The sequence below is a fragment of the Apium graveolens genome, chromosome 7, assembly GCF_009905375.1.
Source record: "Apium graveolens cultivar Ventura chromosome 7, ASM990537v1, whole genome shotgun sequence".
Lineage (NCBI taxonomy): Eukaryota > Viridiplantae > Streptophyta > Magnoliopsida > Apiales > Apiaceae > Apium > Apium graveolens.
This window is the reverse complement of record NC_133653.1, coordinates 172,163,482-172,177,109: the sequence shown is the minus strand read 5'-3', so window position 1 is coordinate 172,177,109 and position 13,628 is coordinate 172,163,482. Positions and strand designations below refer to the sequence as shown.

Here is a 13,628-nt window from a genome sequence, read left to right as displayed (position 1 = left end):
TTTGTACTCGAGTTATCTATGTATTTAATGTGTTTTTATAGTTTTTTTGCATTTCAGGCATAAATAAGGGATCTAGGAGATTTAGCATTACTTTGATGATAAAATGGTGTTAAGAAGGTATCATGAAGATTGCTCGTGGAAAGCCATCAAGAACCAGCAAAATAAAGGAAGCAATTCAGTTTTTCCAGAAGGTCAGCACGCCCGCACTGTGCTATAGCACGCCCGCGCCTGAATAATAGAAGGACAACGCGCCCGCGCTGATAAAGCGTGCAGTCGCACCGTGTCGGGATTTCAGAATCCTGTTGCAGTTAGAAGAAGGATTTTCTGGGCTTCTGGATTGATTGGGCTGCTATATAATGATAACTCAAGGCCGTTTTTCACAAGAAGCACACAATAGAGCTTAAGAAGAAGAAAACGAGAAGACCTATAACACAAATACAACCAAGGCGAAGAAGATCTAATTTATTCTTGTGATTCTTTGTTTTAAGTTATAATCTTGGATGCTCGTTTCTTATTTTGTTCAACCTAATACTCTGGATTACTTACTTTATTTATTATTCAGTTTATAAAGACTTAGTTTATTATACCATACTTTCATCGAAACCCACGGTGATGATGACTTCTGTTATGGGCTAATCGTTATCGTGGGCTTTTAGCGGATTTACTTATGGATTTCAATAGTTAATATGTTTTGATATCTTAGTGTGTGGTGATTGTATGATATCCTAGTATTGGTTGTGCTTATTCGTCTTATGAGTATCGCAAACTTATAAGATAACGTGTTAATCTCTAATGAAGTGACAGTGAATTTAGAGGTTTAGAACTTGCCATGCTAGCATAGGTTCATGTATTTATTATGTATGATTCATAGGTAATTTTAACCATATTACTTGCCCTATGTAATCACGATAGATAACTTGCACATTAAACCTTTATGTTGTCAAATTCTATAGACATATAGGGTCTCAACATAATTGGTGTCTATTCAGCTTCTATCTCTTTTGTGGATGTCTGTTAGTAGGGTATTCGTACAATGAAAGTTGGCGTTTACTAGTTTCGTGTTGTCTGATTAGTGTCATCACCATTGCAAGTTAAGGTTAAGAACAAAGAGGCTATTGAATGAAATAGTAATGAAGTTAGAATCCCATGTTTATGTTATATAAGTACATCAAACCTTTTAATCTCGTAGTTAATTGCATGTTAGTTAATAATCTTAGTTATAAACAAAATCATTTTGTCATTCGTCTTAACATTGAATAATAACCATACCATTGTTGCATAAGTACATTGATTAAAATTAACCTAAACCAGTCTCTGTGGGAACGAACAAAAATTAGTTCTAAATTACTTGCGATCGCGTATACTTGCATGAATATAACGTGTGTTTTCATCCTAACAAGTTTTTGGCGCCGCTACCGGGGACTCGGTGTTAATTTTTAGTTTATGTATTTATCATCAATGGTCGTCAAAGTTCATTGACTCGGACATTGTTACTTACTTGTTTCCTTATCGTGTTTTAGGTACTATAGCGAGCGTGTATGCATACGCATTCTCGGTCTCGTAAGAGAACACTGGATCAGGCCGAGGAAGAAGTTGTAGTAGCTCAAGAAATTTTTGAGGAAGTAGAAAAAGTTGAGGAAGAATTACTAGTTGAGATGGGAGATCAAGAAGTAAATCCGAAGGCTTTAATGGACTATTCTCAGCCTAAGATCGATGATATTCAGTCCGACATTATCAGACCATCCATCTCAGCTAACATCTTTGAGATCAAGTCGAGCACGATTCAGATGATACATAATTCAGTTCAGTTTGGGGGTTCTCCTATAGAAGATCCCAACATGGACATCAGGAATTTCATCGAGATCTGCGATACTTTCAAGTTTAATGGGGGGTCTGAAGATGCTATTAAGCTGAGGCTTTTCCCATTCTCTCTGAGGGATAAATCTAAGTGCTGGTTACATTCTCTACCAGCAGGTTCTATCACCAAATGAGAGGATCTTGCTCAAAATTTTCTCACTAAATTCTTCCCTATGGCAAAGACTGCTGTAATCAGGAATGATCTTACTCAATTTGTACTGCAATCGGGAGAATCTTTGTGTGAGGCTTGGGATCATTACAAAGAGATGCTTAGAAAGTGTCCTCATCATAGGATGCCTGACTGGATGATCATTAATTACTTTTATAATGGGTTGGGTGCAACTTCTTGACCCATGCTTGATGTAACATCAGGAGGAGCCTTATGGGCCAAAAGCTACGATGAAGCTTATGAATTGATTGAATTGATGGCTGCTAATGAATACCAGAACCCAACTCAGAGAATTCCCCAAGGCAAGGTAGCATGAATTCTAGAAGTGTATACAACTATTGCTATAGCTGCTCAGCTTCAGGCTTTGATGATGAAGGTGGATTATTTGGCTAATTTTGGAGTTAATCAGATCACTAGTGTCTGTGAGCTTTGAGCTGGTGTGCATGAGACAGAGCAGTGTGCTATTTCTAGTGAATCAGCTCAGTTCTTGAGCAACTTTCAGAGGTCGCAACAACCAGCTCCAACCACCTATCATCCCAACAACCGCAATCATCCTAACTTCAGTTGGAGCAACACTCAGAATGCGGTGCAATAACCTTATTAGCAGTATGAAGCAAAGCAATACAACCCTCCTGGTTTCCAACAACCGCAATATGTACCAAGACAACAACTCCAACTTCAGCAGCTACCACAGTCTAATGAAAAATCTGAATTGGAGGAGTTGAGGCTCATGTGTAAGAGCCAAGCAGTTTTTATTAAGACCTTAGAGAATCAAATTGGGCAAATTGCCAATGCCTTACTGAATCGACAACCTGGTACACTCCCTAGTGACACTGAAGTACCAGGAAAAAAGGAAGCTAAGGAGCAGGTTAAGGCAATTACATTGAGGTCTGGGAAGGTTGCGAATCCCGAAAAATCTCAAGTTCCAGAATCTGAAGTTGTGGTTGAAGAAGATGTTCCGAAGGAAGCAGAAGTGGAACCAAGGAAGACAGCTGTTGTCAACACTCCTCCTGAGGGTAATACAGGGGAAAAACAGGTCTATCCTCCACCTCCTTTTCCTAAGAGACTGTAGAAGCAAAAGCTGGATAAGCAATTTGCTAAGTTCTTGGAAGTTTTCAAGAAACTTCACATCAACATACCTTTCGCTGAAGCTCTTGAATAAATGCCTAGCTATGTGAAGTTTATGAAAGGTATTCTCTCTAGGAAAGTAAAGCTCGATGACTTAGAGACTGTTGCTCTTACGGAGGAATGCATTATTGTGCTGCAACAAATGTTGCCTCCGAAGCTTAAAGATCCTGGCAGCTTCACTATTCCTTGCTCTATTGGAAACTTGTCGTTCGACAAGTGTTTATGTGATTTAGGAGCTAGCATCAATCTGATGCCTTTGTCTGTCTTCAAGAAGTTAGACTTACCTGATCCAAAACCTACTTATATGTCCTTGCAGTTGGCCAATCATTCTATTACATATCCACGAGGCATTGTGGAGGATGTCTTGGTCAAGGTGGATAAACTCATCTTTCATGCTGATTTTGTAATTCTTGATTTTTAGAAGGATAAGAAGATTCCCATAATAATTTTGAGAAGACCATTCTTGGCTACTAGACGAACCTTGATTGATGTGCAGAAGGGTGAGCTCACTATGAGAGTACTAGATCAGGATGTGATGTTCAATGTATTCAATGCCATGAAATTCCCTACTGATAATGAGGAGTGCTTAAAAGTGGAATTGGTCGATTCTGTGGTTACTTTAGAACTTGATCAAATGCTAAGGTCTGATGCATTAGAGAAGGCCTTGTTGGGGAATTCAGATAGTGAAGACGATGAAAGTGATGAATAGTTACAATATTTAAATGCTTCTCCTTGGAAGCGAAGGCTGGATATGCCTTTTGAATCTCTTGGATTGGAGGAGCTAAATAATCTCCAAAGCGCCAAGCCATCTATTGAGGAAGTTCCTACACTAGAGCTTAAACCATTGCCTGAACATTTGAGGTATGCATTTTTAGGTGATGCATCTAATTTTCTTGTTATTATTGTATCTGACCTTTCAGGTAGTGATGAGGAAAAACTCTTAAGAATTCTGAGAGAGTTCAAATCGGCAATTGGGTGGACTATAGAAGATATCAAGGGAATCATCCCTTCTTATTGCATGCATAAAATTCTGCTAGAGGAAGGTAGCAAGCCTGTTGTGGAGATACAGAGAAGTCTTAATCCGATCATGAAAGAGGTTGTGAAGAAGGAAATTCTCAAGTGGCTAGATGGAGGGATCATCCATCCCATTTTTGACAGTTCTTGGGAAGCCCAGTTCAATGTGTGTCAAATAAAGGAGGCATCACCGTGGTAGCTAATGAGAAGAATTAACTCATTCCTACTCGAACAATCACGGGGTGGAGAGTTTGCATGGATTACAGGAAGATGAACAAGGCCACGAGGAAGGATCACTTCCCTCTTCCTTTTATTGATTAGATGCTTGACAGATTGGCTGGGCATGAGTACTATTGTCTTCTGGATGGCTATTCAGGATATAATCAGATTTGCATTGCTCTAGAAGGTCAGGAAAAGACTACCTTCACCTGTCCGTTTGGTGCTTTTGCCTTCAGAAGAGTTTCTTTGAGGTTGTGTGGAGCACCTGCCACATTTCAGAGATGCATGATGCCTATCTTCTCTGATATGATTGGTCAGAATGTGGAGGTGTTTATGGATGATTTCTCTGTGTTTGGTGATTCTTTTGATGAGTGCTTGTAAAATCTTGGCGCCGTTCTTAAAAGGTGTGTTGAGACCAATCTGGTTCTCAACTGGGAGAAATGTCACTTTATGGTGCAACATTGCATCATTCTTGGGCACAAGGTCTCTGGTAACGGCCATGAGGTGGATAAAGCCAAGGTGGAGGTCATTGAAAACCTTCCTCCACCAATTTCTGTTAAGGGAGTCCGCAGCTTTCTTGGTCATGCGGGTTTCTATAGGTGTTTCATCAAGGATTTCTCTAAAATATCTAAATCATTGTGCAATCTTTTAGAGAAAGATGTCCCTTTCAAGTTTGATGATGAGTGCCTCGCTGCTTTTGAGATCTTAAAGAAGAGTATAATCACGACACCTATCATAACTGCACCTAATTGGGATAAACCTTTTAAAATTATATACGATGCAAGTGACTATGCAGTTGGAGCAGTTCTTGGGTTGAGGAAGAACAATATATATTATGTGGTCTACTATGCTAGTAAGACCCTAAATGGTACTCAACTGAACTACACTACTACTGAGAAAGAACTATTGGCCATTTTCTATGGTTTTGAGAAGTTTCGATCTTATTTGCTGGGGACGAAGGTGACAGTTTTCACTGATCACGCTGCTATTCGCTATCTCGTCTTGAAGAAGGACTCGAAGCCTAGACTGATTCGATGGGTTCTTCTACTTCAGGAATTTGAGTTAGAGATCAAGGACAGAAATGGTACTGAGAATCAGGTCGCTGATCATCACTCTCGTTTAGAAGATCCGAGTGTGACTTCACAGGACAAAACATTGATAAATGAGTCTTTTCCCGATAAGCAGCTATTTGGGGTGCAAGAGGAGGAACCGTGCTTCGCAGACATTGTGAACTACCTTGTGAGCAACATTATGCCCCCATATTTGACTTCTACTCAAAGGAAAAGTTTCTTCATAAGGTGAAGTGGTACATGTGGGATGAGCCATTTCTGTTTCGACAAGGAGATGACCAAATCATCAGGAGATGTATTCGGTACAGCGAAACCGGGGGGAGGGATCTTGCGAGATTGCCATTCGGCTGCTTATGAAGGACACTATGGTGGAGAAAAGACAGCAGCTTGTATCCTTCAAGCAGGATTCTTCTGGCCTACATTGTTTAAGGATGCGCATCAGTTCGTCTTGAAGTGTAATCGATGCCAGCGGGTTGGTAATATGTCCAAGAGGGATGAGATGCCTCTTAATATGATTCTCGAGGTTGAGGTCTTCGATGTTTGGGGAATTGATTTCATGGTGCCATTTGTCTCATCTTACAGTAATCAGTATATCTTGTTAGTGGTTGATTATGTCTCGAAATGGGTTGAAGTCAAGGCTTTGCCAACGAATGATGCAAAGTTAGTACTTAATTTTCTTCACAAGCAGATATTCACAAGATTTGGGACTCCAAGAATCATAATCAGTGACGAGGGATCGTATTTCTGCAATCGCAAGTTCACTGCTATGATGCAAAGGTATAATGTGAATCATCGCATTGCTACAGCCTACCATCCTCAGACTAATGGTTAAGCTGAGGTATCTAACATAGAGATCAAGCGTATTCTAGAGAAAGTTATATGTCCATCAAGGAAGGATTGGTCTTTGAAGCTGGATGAAGCTGTTTGGGCGTATAGAACAACATACAAGACTCCGCTAGGCATGTCACCATTTCGGTTGGTTTATGGTAAGGGATGTAATTTGCTTGTGGAGTTAGAGCATAAAGCGTATTGGGCTTTGAAGAAGTTGAACCTTGATATGGATGCAGCTGGTAAGAAAAGAATGCTTCAATTGAACGAACTCGATGAGTTTCGACTTCAAGCATATGAGAACAACAAAATATATAAGGAGAAAGTTAAGAGGTGGAATGATAGGGGTCTAGTACTCAAATCATTTGTATCGGGGCAAAAAGTTCTTTTGTTCAACTCTCGTCTCTGTCTTTTTCCTGGAAAATCGAAGTCGAGGTGGTTAGGGTCATTTGTTGTCAAAACTGTGTTTCTACGTCAAGCTAACGATGTAAACCAAGCGCTTCTTGAGAGGAAACCCAAGTTTGTTGTACATTAGTAGATATAGGAAGAAGAAAACAAGGAGAAAACTATAAAAAAAATCAGAAAAAGAAAAAAATTCAGTGTCAACTACAGAAGCACGGCGCGTTGAGAAGCGGGGCAGCCGCGCTGTAAGTACAGTAGCATGGCGCACCCACGCTGGTATGCGGGGCGGCCGCGCTGGTTTTCCAGAAGCACGGCGCGCCCGCGCTGCCAAGCGGGGAAGCCGCGCTGGCTCCCTGATCCTGAAAAAAATAGAAAAATCGAAAATTCAAATACAAAATCAAATCATACCCGAATTTCCCTCTCCCACCTTCCATATTTCCCTCTCCAATTCAGTTTTAATCACCCCATTACTTCCATTATTCCCATAATCAATTTCCACTTCTATTCTAAACCTAATTCTATTCATATATATACACACACTTATACACAATCTTCTCCATCATTTTTTCAATTCTCAAAACTCTAAATCTCTCTTGCTTACATCTTTTCTCTCAAATTCATTCGATTTCAATGGCACCCAAGAGACAACGAACCCAAGTTAGCAGTAGCACCAATGATTCTTTGAGTGTAGGTGGTGTGAGGCCTAGGTTTTCAACTCCAGAGGCTGAGGCGGAGTATACGAGGCTACTTTCGAAGCCCATAGCCAAGGAGCGAGGTTTTCTGCCATCGGGGAAGGATGGTTAGTTGCTCTAGATGATTATGGAGATGGGATGGATTACTTTTTGCAAGGCACTAGTTGCTATACCCATGAGTATGGTTCGTGAGTTTTACGTGAACGCGAAGGCGGAGAAGAATGGGTATTCCGTGGTTAGGTTATTGATGATGGATTATATCGAAGATGCGATTCAGAGGGTGATTAACCAGCCCGAGAGGAGGCCAGAGCAGGAGGATTGGAATGCTAAGACGGGGGATGATTTTAACTTGGATTTGATTGTTGCTACATTGTGTGTGCCTGAGACTCACTGGAAGTTCAGGAGGGGCACGAACGAGTATGCCACTTTCCCTGCTTCATGCATCAACAAGTTTGCACGTGCATGAAATTCTTTTATTTTTGCCAATATCATGCCATCTTCTCACGTACATGATGTTACTGTGGAGTGTGCACGGTTATTGTGAGGGATTTTTTAGGGAGGTTATGTGGATCTCGGGTCGGTGATTTATTAGGGTATTTTGAGGTTTCTGCGAGGCAGCACTACGGGCTCTATTCCCTATGCGTCCATTGTGACGAAGCTGTGTGTGACGGTTGGAGTTCATTGGCCCGCACACGTGCAACTTCAGCTTCCTAGTGCTCCCATTGACAGTTCTACACTTTTGAGCATGCAGGAGTGGTACGGTGGGAAGCCTGATCTGAAGGGGCTTGGTTATTCGTATGATCATTTGCTAGGTGGACGACCAGCACCTCAGGAATATGCTGGGGGGATGACTCAACTGAATATCCTAATCCTGATCCCCGACAACCATTCTCTAGAATTTCTTGAATTGACTTTCCTGAGTTAGTCCAAAGTTTAATGACTTCTCTTTCTTTTGCTAGCTCCTTCTCTAGATAAACATGTTTTTCTAACAATTTTTCCTTAACATAAACAACATTATCTTTTTCTTTTTAAATTTATAGCATGGAAAGCAACTCAATTTCTAGGTGATCATTGCTTTTCTTTACCACACAGTTTTCACTCTTCATTATATTATTCTCTAAGGTTTGATCCCCAAAACTAACATGCAGAGAATTAAGAAATAATATTAATTCATAGATATCATCAGTATCAAAAGCAAGAGTAGTCTGAGGTACCTTTAATTCAGCATTGTCATCCTCAGCATCAGCTTTTGCCATGAGAGCATAATTGACTCCATCATCTGAATCTGATGAATCATCCCAGTGTCTCTTCTTTGAGATCAAGGCTTATTTCTTCTCATCTCTGGGTTTTCTGCAGTCAGCTGCAAAGTGTCCAATTCCATCACAGTTGTAACATCTCTCTTTTGACTTGTCAAGTTTTTCAGACCTGGATTCCTTTCTATCAGTATTTCTCCTGTTGTTCCTCTTATCAGAGTTTGAGGAACTGGAACCTTTTCTGGAAAATCTTCTCCCTTTCCTGAAGTTCTCGTAGACCATCTTCTTGAAGCTTTTAACCAGTAGGGCAGCCATTTGATCCATATCTTCATTGTTGTTATGATCACTATCAGAATCAGATTCAGTATCAGTATTTGAGTCATCATCAGAATTTGATGATTCAATATCTGACTTTGCAATCATGGCTTTCCCTTTGGAGTAGCTTTTCATCATAGCTTTCTCCATTGGCTTCTCTTCAACCTTGAGTGCAACTGGCCTAGTTTTTGATCCTTTCCTCTTGCTTCTTTGCTCCATCTCTAGTTCATGAGTTTTTAGAACTCCATAGATCTCATCTAGAGGTGTGTTGTCAAGTTGATAGTTATCCCTTAATGATGTAACTTAAAAGTCCTACTTTTCAGGGAGAACAAGTAGGAACTTCAGGTTTGAGTCCTCCAAATCATATTCTTTTTATGACAAGGGATAAGTCATTCAGCAACTTCCCAAATCTGTCATAGATCTCAGTTAAGGACTCATTGTCCCTTGAGTCAAAGTGCTCATATTCTTGAGTAAGTACTGTCCTCGTGTTCTTCTTGATAGCAGTTGTACCTTGATATTTTACTTTTAAAGCATCCCATATCTCTTTTGTTGTCTTACATCCAATGACTCTATTGGACATAACACTATCAAGACTACTGTGCAGGATATGTCTAACCTTAATATCCTTCATGATAGATGAGATATCTTTAGGAGAGTAGTCCTTCCTGTCTTTGTCTATCATCTTCTCTGGTTCTCCTGCAAGAGAAACAACTACCTTCATTGGTCTATGAGGACCATCATAGATCCTGTTCAGATATTCAGGGTATGTGGCTTCCAAGCACATAGCCATCCTGACTTTCCAAATTGAATATTCATATATCTTCAGAATAGGCACCTTGATTGCTTCATACCTACTCATGTTGTTGCTGATCTGTGATGTGGCTGGGGGTTGTGGTTTCGTATTATGTGTTTCTTCTTCTTTGTCTGACATGGTTAATTGATTTTCAGATCTTAAACTGTTTGTACGTTAACAGCAAGCTCTGATACCAATTGTTAGGCCCTTAATCAAATGTAGAGGGGGGGGGGGGTGAATACAGTTAATACAATCAATTCGATAAAGCTTCAACAGAATCAACAGTTTATATTAAATGATAAAAACTTATTACAAACGTACTCTCTCGAAAGGATGAACAAATATTCTTGAGAGCTGCTAGGTTATGCGAATAAACCCTATCTTTTCAGAACTTTCACCTTTCCTGGAAAAATTCTTACCCTTTCTGAATTTCTTGTAGGCTATCTTTGTGATACCCTTCACCATAAGAGCACACAGTTGCATCATCTCTGCATCAACATCCATTTCAGATAAATTTTCAGATTCTGAATCATCATCATCAGAATATGATGACTCTGAATCAAACTGTATGATGAGAGCCTTTCCTTTGCCCCTCTTTGAGACAACCACTTTAGGAGATTCCTCCTCAGCTTTAAGTGCAACTGTCTTTGACTTTCTTCCATGCCTTTTGCTCCTTTGATCCATCTCAAGTTCATGAGTCTTGAGCATACCATAAATTTCATCAAGAGTAGTTTCAACAAGGTCATAGTTGTCTCTTATGGTAGTAGACTTCAAATCCCAATTTTCAGGAAGAGCTAAAAGGAATTTTAGATTTCAATCTACAAGATCATATTCCTTGTCCACCAGTGACAGATCATTCAAGAGTTTGGCAAATTTGTCATATAAATCAGTTAGTGACTCATCAGATTTTGAGTCAAAGTGCTCATACTCCTGTGTGAGTATTATCTTCCTGTTCTTTTTGATGGCTTCAGTTCCCTGGCATCTTGTCTCCAAAGCATCCCATATTTCCTTTGCAGTCTTGCATCCAATTACCTTGTTTGACATGACATTATCAATTGTACTATGAAGTAAATGCCTTACCCTTGCATCATTGGTAATAGATGAGATGTCTTCAGGTGTGTAATCACCTTTCTCCTTTGGTATGGTCTTTACTGGTTGATCAGCAACTACAACAGAAAGCTTGGTAGGCTTATATGGTCCATCATTAATTCTATCAAGGTATTCTGGATCTGTGGCTTCCAGAAATATAGTCACTTTACCTTCCATATAGGATACTCAGATGCTCTCAGTATGGGACCACTAATACTTTCATATCGACTTTGGGTTTGATTGTCTTGAGTATCTTGAGTTTTGGTGGAGTTTGTGTTTCGTCAGACATGATTGTAAACTTGATCTCACAGTTTGTATATCAATAGAGATGCTCTGATACCACTTTTTAGGTCACACAACACTATGGAAGGGGGTTGAATATAGTGTTTTTATAATCAAATCAATTTAGAACACAAGTATGTAACATTAATCAAGTTTATTCAATATAATAAGCTCTGTTACGAAGTAGGTTAAACTACTCTCTCAGTGATGAACAATATCACTAAGAGCTTCTAGGTTACAATGAATAATATTCTCATGAATAATAACACATATAGTGTAAACCCTAAACTGTGTTTATATAGTACACAGTTACAAGATATCTTCTAATTGATATGAAATATATCTCTTCCTAAAATATATCAATCAGATATTATCATCTTATAAGTCTTCTATTCGTCCAACTCCTAAAGCATATCTTCCTTTGTTTTAGTCCAGATCCTCTCTTAGAAATCAGCTGCACTTTACTTCAGAAGCATATCCTTCTTTAAGTTCTAATATCACAAGTTCTGATATCTTCATGTCTTCAGTAAATCCTGATTTCCAGTAAGTCCTGATAAGTCCTGATATTAAGTTCTGAAACTAAACAAATCAGATTAGACATGACATCACAAATATATCCAACATATTATCTCGTCAGTGAATGGTGGGTTTGTATCATCAGGATCTCCAAGGGGCATAAGATCACTTGGATTAGCCCTTGGGGCAATAACCCTTCTTGGTATTGGACCATCCAGATTTATGATTGGAGTAAGATTTCTCCGCCTCGGAGCAAGTGGGGGTCTTGGGGTCAAGTGCGTCTCCAGGTTATGCTTCAGCCTTTGGATCTCAGCTTCATGTGCCCTGATCCTCTCCAGGACATCTTGGTGATTCATCCCTTGAGTGCTCCTGGGGCGCTGGTCCATACTAGGCATCGGCTCTTTACTAGCACGCCTCCTTCTCGGAGCAACATCGCCATCCGATGATTCGGAATCTCTATCAGTATAAGGTCCGGAGAATTCTTGATCCTCCGGAATAGGAGCCAAGCCACGTATGTATTTGGGAATCTACCCTTGTGCTTCACTCCTATTAGAGTGTCCACTTCCTCCAGCTTCGGAGTATATAGGCATCCCTTAAGGAGGGTTAGTGGTCACGATCGTCAAGTACTCATACCCAACGAGATGAGGGTTCACAGGTGCATGTAGCTTCTAAAATTGGGGATTCATCCTTTTAGGAGCCGAGGGATTCGTCCCTTGTGATTAAGCATCAGTTGCCCCTACCAGGGTTCCTCCTTGGGTGGAGGCATAGGTTGAGTGCGATGGTACTTCCACTACTGATGCGATTGTTCGCAATAGGATAGGAGTGTATGTTCCACTATTGTTTCTGCTCTATATTTTCACCATGGTTGTTGTAGTTTCCCACAGACGGCGACAAATGTTGTGGAATAAAAACTAGAGTGCGTTAGTATTTAATGCTAGGGTTTGTGAACTTCGATCTTTAATGGCTGCTCTTGCGTTCGGGACTATCGGTCCTTGTAAGATGGCTACGTATCTCTGTGTTGTAGAGAATCAATCCAAAACTGTAGTTCAAGGTTGAGGGGTAGAGCCCTTTATATAGAGGTGAGTCTAGGGTTAGACTTATGTTGGGAGACTTGGTGAACAAATCTCCAACTTAGATGGTGATTAGGAAACCTATAAGGGAAGGAGCTCCAGAACCTTCTGTGTAGGACTTTCAGTCCGTTTAGGACACATGTCTCTGCTCTTCCAGCCGTATTGGGCCTAGTCCATAAACAGCTTGTGTTCGTGGACCTTGACGACCTCAGCTGGTGGGCCTTGTCTACATTGGCTGTCTTGAGTCTGCTACGAGCTCGGACCAGACAGGTATGTACTAGACTTCAGAAAAGAATCCCAAACGTAATTAATGTGACATTTAATGTGTTTTTAGGATGTATTTTCTATCCATATCACTAACTAATGATCCGCTCGACCTGCCCAACGATTAATAAGGTACTACATCAAAAGTACACATTGTCCGACTTACCCTGGTTACCAACAGAAAAATGCTTGGTGTACAGAATTTTGTATAAAATTATGTGATGTGTTTTAATTGGAATGAGGCCCCTGTATTCATATCAACAAGCCCAATTAAAATGTTAGGAGCAATTGATGATATCAAACAGAAACTATCAAAAGTTCATATCAGAACTTACATCAACGGATGATGATGACATCGACGGATGTTGATAATCGACGGATAAGGATATCGACGGATGATGATGTCAATGGATGATGAATTAGTATTTGTCACATCAGTTGATCTTCGATAAGGAAAAGGAAACAGGAACTCACGGCGGTGAAGGATTTATCTCAGAAGCATTGTAGAGGTTTCCTTGTTGTTAATAGAATAGGATTCCTTATACATTGTGTAGTTGTGCTCTATATAAAGCACATATTAGGTTCATGCTATATGCATTGCGATATTGTTATAGGAAAGTCTGACAAAGGAGACAACTCAAATGTCAAATGCTACAATTATGGTGAA

The 13,628-nt window shown here is 40.0% G+C and overlaps 1 non-coding gene across 1 annotated transcript; it reads right to left on the bottom strand.

Annotated features, from left to right (window-relative positions):
• Positions 1–2,045: 2,045 nt before the first annotated feature.
• LOC141676344 (small nucleolar RNA R71) lies at positions 2,046–2,152 on the bottom strand. The gene has a single exon (XR_012556940.1). It is a non-coding gene; the product is annotated as a small nucleolar RNA R71 (small nucleolar RNA).
• Positions 2,153–13,628: the final 11,476 nt, after the last annotated feature.